Genomic DNA, 8,858 nt, shown 5'->3' on the forward strand with positions numbered 1-8,858 from the left:
CTCTTTTGATGCCTTACCCCCAAGTGGCACAAGCGCCACAACCGGCTCTTCCTCCTCCAACGCACCTTCCAATGCCTCTTCTTCAGCAGCCGCCAGGATCTGTTGATTATATGTTTCCGAACACTGGCGGTACGTTCTTTCCCAGGAGGCAAAGTCGGCACTGGGGAACAGTCGTTCCCAGGTCATGCGCTGGATTTGAGCGGAGTCTTCCACCATCTCCCGGACGAGCTCTTTCTTCTCTTGCTCGGCCTTTTCCGAGAGCTCTTGGGTAAGACTCTTCTCTTGGTTCACCAGGCGTTCTTTTACGTTGGCCAAAGATTTCTCCATGGCTTCGTAAGAGTGCATTTTTTGGCGAAGAGGCTTCAGCTCGGCCTTAAGGTTTGTGACGGTCGCCTCCAGCTCGTCAACCTTCTTTTGGGCCGCCTCTAACTGAGCCCGAACAGCGGCGGTAGCCTGCGCCTGATAATAAAGAAGATCAATGGTCAGTACTTCATTTTGGGCAATTTGAAACATTGCCTTATCACAGCTGGAGGCGGCCATAGCTTTTGCGACCTTTACCTCTTTGTTTTTCCGATCAATCGGCTTGCGAAGGCTGTTGACTCGGAGCAGGGCCTAAGTACAAAGAAAAACAGGCGTCAGCTTCCAAACAAAAAAGATAACAGGCGTCCTGGAACTCAAAAACTCAAAAATATGCTAAGTATACCTCAGCAAGGATCCCTGAAATCCCATCAAGGTCAAGGGTGCCGGCACCCCTGACCGCCTCCCTTTCAGATGGAGGAACTACTTTAACCATGGACTTGGCTACCTCAACCAAGTCAAGCCCCCGAGGGCCGGCTGCATTAAGCGAAAGGAAAAACAAGTTAGACCTAGTCAAGAAGGAAGCAAGAGTGAGTTTTTACAAGTGAGGGTCCATACTTCTAGGCGGCCCCGCCGGGGTTTTTGAAGAAGTGGCCGGCTGCTTCTCAGCCGCCACAGTTTTCCTGGAAGACCCAGGAGAGCTTGCAACAGTCGTCCTCCGGGCCTTGGGGTCCGGCTGTTGCGAGGAAGAAGCCCTTGGAGTGCCAGACTGAAAACAAAAAGAGTTAGTATATGCATAAGACAACTAAAAGAGGAAGAGTTTTCGAAGCTTACCAAGGGTGCCCCCTTGTTGGGGGAGTCGGCATAAGACTGTTTCATGAGCGAGGCCCGCAACATGGCCGCCGCAGTCTTGGATGCTGTTATTTTACTCATGGCGTCAGCTGCAAGAAATAAACAGCAAAGTTAGTAAAAATCCCAAGTAAACAAGGCGTGAAAAAACAGAGTATTTGTCAGGCCGGCTACCTCTAGAGCACCGACTGCTGAGGCCACAGGCGGCCAAAAAGTACTCGTCATAGAGCCACTTGAAGCTCGGGACGCAGTTTAGGGGTACTTGCTCTCGTACCCCTGACGTAGGGTTCACCCTAGTCTCTACTTTGAAGAGTCCTTTGTCTAGGATCTCTCTTTTAGCCTTTGGGGGAACAGGCGGCATGCTGCGGCCGCCTGCGAGAAGAGGCGGATCCCTATTCCACTTGTTAAAACGTTGGTTCAGCTCCGTGTCTGAACCCTCTATGATAAGGAAGGTGTTCCGCCAATCCTTCCATTTGTTCGCTTTACCTCTCGTCATGAGGTAACCCCTATGGCTCGTTAATTGATACCAGCCGGTACCTCCCGACTTAGGGGTCCGGCTGAGATAGTTCATGTGGGCGAAAGCCTCAAAGCTTGGCTCCACCCCGTACATTTCGCACCCGGCCACATAGCCGAGTACGTTTACCCAAGAGTTGGGGGCTAACTGCCATAACCCCAAATCATACCCATCTAAAATCCGCTGAACAGCCGGATGTAATGGGAAGCGCAGTCCAGCTTTGATGGCCGCCACATAGCAGCCAAAGCAGCCGTCATCATAGCTGGTACCAGCCGGCCAGACGACAGTGTCTTCTGGATCCGGCACGAACAGTAAAAATTCCGGGCCCATTCTGTGGTTGGCAATAAAGCTCGCCACGTTGTCTTGCATGGTTGCGATCCGGCCCCGGGGTACCTTGCAGTAGTAGGGGGCGTTTTCCTCTCTGTAAGAGGCGGACGGCTCCGCCCAATTGTCCCCCTTCTCAACTGCGTGAGAAAGTCTCGCCTCTTGTAGGCGGCTATGTTTTTCTTCTGAGCCTGGAGAACTGTGGCCAGAAGAGCTGGACTCGGACTCATCCTCTGATGAGTCTGAAGAGGACGACTCCTCCCCACTCCCAGAGGGGCCCGCCTCCTCTCCCTTAGAAGGGGCAGGAGGAAAATTAGACATGTCAACGGTAAGATGGGAAGGGACCACCTTGGCCCCTCTTTCAGAACTGTCGGCTTGGCAGTCGCCTCGTTTCAATTCTACATCTGGCGCCTGGTCAGATGTTTCACTAAGGAGCACCCTTTGGGAGGAGCCGTCTGAGTTTGATATCATAGCAGTCTGTTTCGTTCTGGCCATCACGTTCTGCATAGACACAGATACAGTCGGACTTTGTATAAAGGGCAAAGATGGGTCCAGAAAAGGGCAGGCGGCACTCCTAGTCCTAGATTCAGCCGTCCCCGGTGACCGGCTGATCACTAACTTAGGTCGTGTCGTGTGCTTCCGTGGTGCCATTTCAAAAAATAAAAAGAAAATTAAGAGTAAGAGAACTGAGTTACCTGAACGAGTGACGGTTGATGAAGTTCTGGAAATCCGGTGCAGTCGGCTTGTCAGAACAGGCGGTAGGCAGAAAAGGTCCGAAATGTCAGAGCAAGTTCAGGGGTCCGAATGTTCTCGCAAAGTTCTCAAATGTGAAAATGACCGAAGTCAGCACTTCCTTATATAGGCAAAGTGAGAAGGCGAAGGGTCGCTTACAAATTCAAAAATTTGGGCGGGAAAATCTCTCGGCCGTTCGCAAGGTGACACCTGTAGCAGGTTGTCGCCTGTCACCGTGCGACACCTGTCACAGGCGACACGTGACCAGTCACGTGCCACCTGTGAGGGGCAAATGATTAGGGGATTTTCATCCACCAATCACCGTCTGACAAGTAGACCAACCAGGTTCCGCCACGTGTCTTTCACGTAGGCCAATAGGAGCTTGCCACGTGTCAATCACAGATACGTCCTCTACGGACCAATCAAGGCACGCCACGTGTCCACCCATGCCAAATGGGAAAACCGGCCATCAAGGCCCAATCCAGTCTAGAGGCCCGATCAGCCCTAGGTTTACCTTAAACCTAGGATGGGCACGTTTCCCAAGGTTATAAATACCTCCCTTAATCCTCATTAAGAGGGGGATTACGAAAAATACATTAATTACACACAGTAATAACCGGCTGATCTCGCTAACAAAGCAGATTACCAACACTAAGCACTCTCACCTAGAGAGACCTTATTACTTTAATTTCCGTATTAATTACTCCTTAATCAGGTACTAACTTGACCGTTGGAGGCGGAGCTCTCAGGAGTCTCCGTTATTTTGCAGGTACAGGCGTCCGGTTCCAGTCTCGGAATTGTAACTCTCCCGCAGGACATCAGAAAACCCCGAAACAAGTGTAATATGTAACTGAAAACATAGTTAAAGAAATAAAAATTTTGGGACTTTAATTTGAAATGAGAATTAATAGAAAGAAGATGGAGGGACTAAAATCAAAGAGAGAAAATAAAAAGGTTGAATTAAAGAGGGGAGATGAAGATGAAGTATGTTTCGGGGTTTTCTGATGTCCTGCGGGAGAGTTACAATTCCGAGACTGGAACCGGACGCCTGTACCTGCAAAATAACGGAGACTCCTGAGAGCTCCGCCTCCAACGGTCAAGTTAGTACCTGATTAAGGAGTAATTAATACAGAAATTAAAGTAATAAGGTCTCTCTAGGTGAGAGTATTTAATGTAGGTAATCTGCTTTGCTAGCGAGATCAGCCGGTTATTAGTGTGTTCCGTAGATTATTCGGTCCCTCGATTAATGAGGATTAATCGAGTATTTATAGCCTTGGGAAGCGTGCAACTCTCTAGGTTTAAGGTAAACCTAGGGCCGAACGGGCTTCTAGACTGAAATGGGCCTTGATGGCCGGTTGTCCCATTTGGCATGGGTGGACACGTGGCGTGTCTTAAGTGGTCCGTGGAGGACGCGTGGCGGAACCTGGTTGGTCCACTTGTCAAACGGCGCTTGGTGGATAAAAATCCCCTAATCATTTGCCCCTCACAGGTGGCACGCGACTGGTCACGTGTCGCCTGTGACAGGCGTCGCACGGTGACAGGCGACGGCCCGTTACAGGTGTCACCTTGCAGACGGCCGGGAGACTCTCCCGCCCAAATTTGAATTCGGAAGCGACCCTTCGCCTTCTCATTTTGCCTATAAAAGGAAGTGCTGACTTCGGTCATTTTCACATTTGAGAATTTTTGCGAGAACATTCGGACCCCTGAACTTGCTCTGACATTTTCGGACTTTTTCTGCCTACCGCCTGTTCTGACAAGCCGACTGACCCGAACTTTCAGGACTTCATCAACTGTCATCCGTTCAGGTAACTCAGTTCTCTTACTCTTAATTTTCTTTTTATTTTTTGAAATGGCACCATGGAAGCACACGACACGCCCTAAGTTAGTGATCAGCCGGTCACCGGGGACGGCTGAATCTAGGACTAGGAGTGCCGCCTGCCCTTTTCTGGACCCATCTTTGCCCTTTATACAAAGTCCGACTGAATCTGTGTCTATGCAGAACGTGATGGCCAGAACAAAAAAGACTGCTAGAATATCAAACTCAGACGGCTCCTCCCAAAGGGTACTCCTTAGCGAAACATCTGACCAGGCGCCAGATGTGGAACGAGGCGACTGTCAAGCTGACAGTTCTGAGAGAGGGACCAAGGTGTTCCCTTCTCATCTAACCGTGGACATGTCTAATTTACCTTCTGCTCCTTCTAAGGGAGAGGAGGCGGGCCCCTCTAGGAGAGGGGAGGAGTCGTCCTCTTCGGACTCGTCAGGGGACGAGTCCGATTCCAGCTCTTCTGACCATAGTTCTTCTGACTCAGAAGAAAAACATAACCGCCTACAAGAGGCGAGAAGTTCCCATGCAGTGGAGAAGGGGGATAATTGGGCAGAGCCGTCCGCCTCTTACAGAGAGGAAAACACCCCCTACTACTGCAGGGTGCCCCGGGTTTTCTGATCTCGGTACTTGGATCAGATGGAAATCCTCAAGGGAGCCGACTGCTTGTCGGACCGCCTGTAAATATTTGATCATGGCCGGATGTGTTGCTTCGTATTCGCCATTGTACTGACTCACTATCAGTTGTGAATCAGAACAGGCGTCTATTTTCCTTGCCCCGGCCGCCTTACACATGCGGATCCCGGCTAGTAAAGCTTCATATTCTGCCTCATTGTTTGAAGCCTGGAAACTGAAGCGTAGAGCATACTCGAACCTGTCGCCCTCTGGAGATTGACATACGACGCCTGCTCCACAACCGTTTGAAGTAGAGCTTCCGTCCACATATACCTTCCAGACTTGGTCTGGAACTTGAGAGTCAGGAGGACGAGTCATCTCTACAATAAAGTCAGCAAAGGCTTGCCCCTTCACTGCTTTTCTAGGCTCGAAAGTAACTTCGAGACTCTGCATTTCTATGGCCCATTTGATCATTCGTCCGGAGGACTCCATGGTGGTAAGGGGCCGTTTGATCGGTTGGTCGGTATACACGACGACTGCATGTGCCAGAAAGTAGGGCTTCAATTTTTTAACAGCCATGAAGAGTGCAAGACCAAATTTCTCCACTAGGGGATACCTCAACTCGGCATTTTTCAGTACGTGACTGACAAAGTAGACCGGAAGTTGACAGCCGTCCCTTTCAGCAAGGAGCACCGCGCTTAACGCATGATCAGAGACGGCCAGGTACATGTAGAGATTTTCTTTGGGCAAAGGGCTGACCAGCCTTGGCAAGGAATGCAAGTGAACCTTTAATTTCTGGAAGGCGGCCTCAGCATCCGGCCCCCATTCAAACCTTGCCTTTTTCTTAATTGCCTGGAAAAAGTATAGGCATTTGTCGCCTGATCGGCTTAGAAATCTTCCCAAGGCCGCCAGACAACCTGTTAACTTCTGAACCTCTCGGACGGTACGAGGCGATTGCATGTCAATGACCGCCTGTACCTTCTCAGGGTTCGCCTCTATTCCTCTCTGGTTGATAAGGAATCCGAGAAATTTCCCAGACTCAACTCCAAATACACATTTCTTGGGATTGAGCATGACATGGTGCCGCCTGAGTGTGGCGAAAGTTTCTCGGAGGTCCGTCAGATGATCTTTCTGAAGTTTAGTCTTAACAATCATATCATCAATGTATGCCTCGACGTTTCTCCCAATCTGATCAAAGAACACTGTGTTTATCATTCGTTGGAATGTAGCCGGGGCATTCTTAAGACCAAACGGCATGACCGTATAACAGTATAATCCCTGATCAGTGACGAAGGCCGTCTTCTCCTGATCTTTCTTCCACAAAGGAATTTGATGAAAACCAGAATAGGCGTCCATAAAACTCATCAAGGCATGGCCGGCTGTTGAGTCGACCAGGTTATCAATTTTGGGCAGAGGGTAACTGTCTTTGGGGCACGCCTTGTTCAAGTCTGTGTAGTCTACACACATTCGCCAGGTGCCATTCGGCTTTTTAACAAGTACCACATTTGCAACCCAATCTGGGAAGTAACATTGCCGAATGAACCCTGCATCGAGTAATTTTTTGACTTCGGCGGCGGCCGCCTGACCTCTTTCTTCACCATGGTTCCGCTTCTTTTGCCGTACCGGCTTCTTTTTCGGATCCACAGCGAGTTTGTGTACTGCCAGATCAGGACTAATGCCTGGCATTTCATGGACTTCAAATGCAAAGATGTCCTTGTATTCTTTCAACAGGTTGTGAAAGTCATCACCAAGGTTTCTCAGAGCAGTCGTCCCAACTTTGACTGTTCGGTCAGGGCGGGAGTCGTCTAATATCAGGTCCGTATGCTCACCAGCCGGCTGAGGGCGGAACTCATCCGGCCGGTCCTCTGCCAATGATTGCTATTTTCTTGCCTTTCTGGCGGACTCTGTCTGGGACGCCTTTCTTTTTCTGTCGCCTGTTTCTTGAACAGGCGCACTTTCCTTGACATTGTCAAGGTCTGTTTTTTCTCCACTTGACCCAGTGGCCTTAGCAGTGGGTTTGACATCCGAGAGATAGCACTCTCGGGCCATCCTCTGATCTCCCCTTAGGGAGCCGACTGTTCCATTGTCCCTTTCAAACTTAAGCAGCATAAGTGACGGGATTATAACAGCCTTGGCACTATTCAGGGTTGGGCGACCCAGAATCATGTTGTAGGCAGAGAGTTCCTCTACAACTAGGAATCGGACTACCATGTGTCGTCCTTCCCCTTTTTCGCCCAGGCGGACGGGTAGATCAACTCGTCCCAGTGGGTGGACGACTCCTCCTCCAAACCCTATTAAAGGGTGGGAGGCCGGATGTATGCAGTCCGTCTGATATTTCAGTTTTGACAGACATTTGCTGCTGATGAGATCTGAAGAGCTCCCAGTATCTATGAGGATTCGACCAACTCTCTGGTTGGCCACTTTACATTCAATAACGAGAGGGTCGTCATGCGGCCCCCTTATTCCTCCTAGATCCTCTTCAGTGATGACAATCTCAGGAAATGTATATTTGGACGGTCGTTCTTGGTGAACGGAATTTACATCTAACCGCCTTATATTATCTTTGTTGCCCCTAATAGTGGGGCCGCCTCCTGAGAAGCCGCCTGCAATGGTGTAGACGACTGCATCATCTGTATCGGAACTGTCGGCCTGTTGATTCTTTTTGGCCGACTGCTTTTTTGAGGAAGTATTCCCCGTAGATTTCTTGACATGTGTCAAGATCACCTTGATCAGCCAAGCGGTCTAGGTACCGCATGAGACTAATGCAGTCGTTGGTGTGATGACCAATGTCGTCATGATAAGCACAGATTTTGTCTTGGTTCCGGTTGCTCGCAGAACCCTTCATGGGGAGCGGTTTCTCAATTGAGAGCCGTCCCTTTATTTCTTTTAGGATAAACTGATTATCCTTGTTAAACACATACTTTGGGGAGTATGGTTTGAATTCCTTTTTCTTCTTGGCCGGCTGTTTAGAGGAATCAGCCGCCCAGACCCCTTTTCTTTTTTCATCTTTGTTGGACGACTGTTTCTGTCGTCCTTCTCTATTGTCGAACCTCTTCCCGTCCGACTGTTTCATTGTACACAGATCAGTTGCCTGTATATAGGCTTCTGCTTCAATCAAGGCCTCTTGAAGAGTCGCCACCCTTTTTCGAACTAAATCAAATTTGAAGGTAGACCCGTCTTTGAGACCTCTAAAAAAGTCAGTATAAGCTACCTCATCCGGTAACCCTTGAATCTGTATTCTCATCAGGTTGAACCGCCTGATGTAGGAACGAAGCCCCTCCTTTTCACCCTGCTGAATTGTTCCCAAATCAAGGGTCGTTTTCTTCGCAGGGATGTTCATTGCAAAGTTGGAGGCAAATAAGTAAGCAAGCGTCCTGAAACTGTTTACACAACCAGTCGGCAGGTTGCCGAACCATTGCTGTGCAATTCCCTTGAGAGTTGCTGGGAAACACTTGCACCAAGTGGGATCATCCAACCCTTGAAGGTACATCAGGTTGGTGAATGCCATCAGATGGTCTTCCGGGTTAGTAGTGCCATCATAGGCGCCTACTAAAACATTTTTTACTTTGGCCGGCTGAGCGGCTTCAGTAATTTCCTTGGAGAAGGCCGACGGCTGTTCACCAAGTCTAAGCAGCCGTAGCTGCCAGTCCATAGGTTGGACGTTTTTTGCTGCAGGTCCACCAAATGGAGGTGGCTGCATAAAAT

The sequence above is a fragment of the Chenopodium quinoa genome, unplaced genomic scaffold, assembly GCF_001683475.1.
Source record: "Chenopodium quinoa cultivar QQ74 unplaced genomic scaffold, ASM168347v1, whole genome shotgun sequence".
NCBI lineage: Eukaryota > Viridiplantae > Streptophyta > Magnoliopsida > Caryophyllales > Amaranthaceae > Chenopodium > Chenopodium quinoa.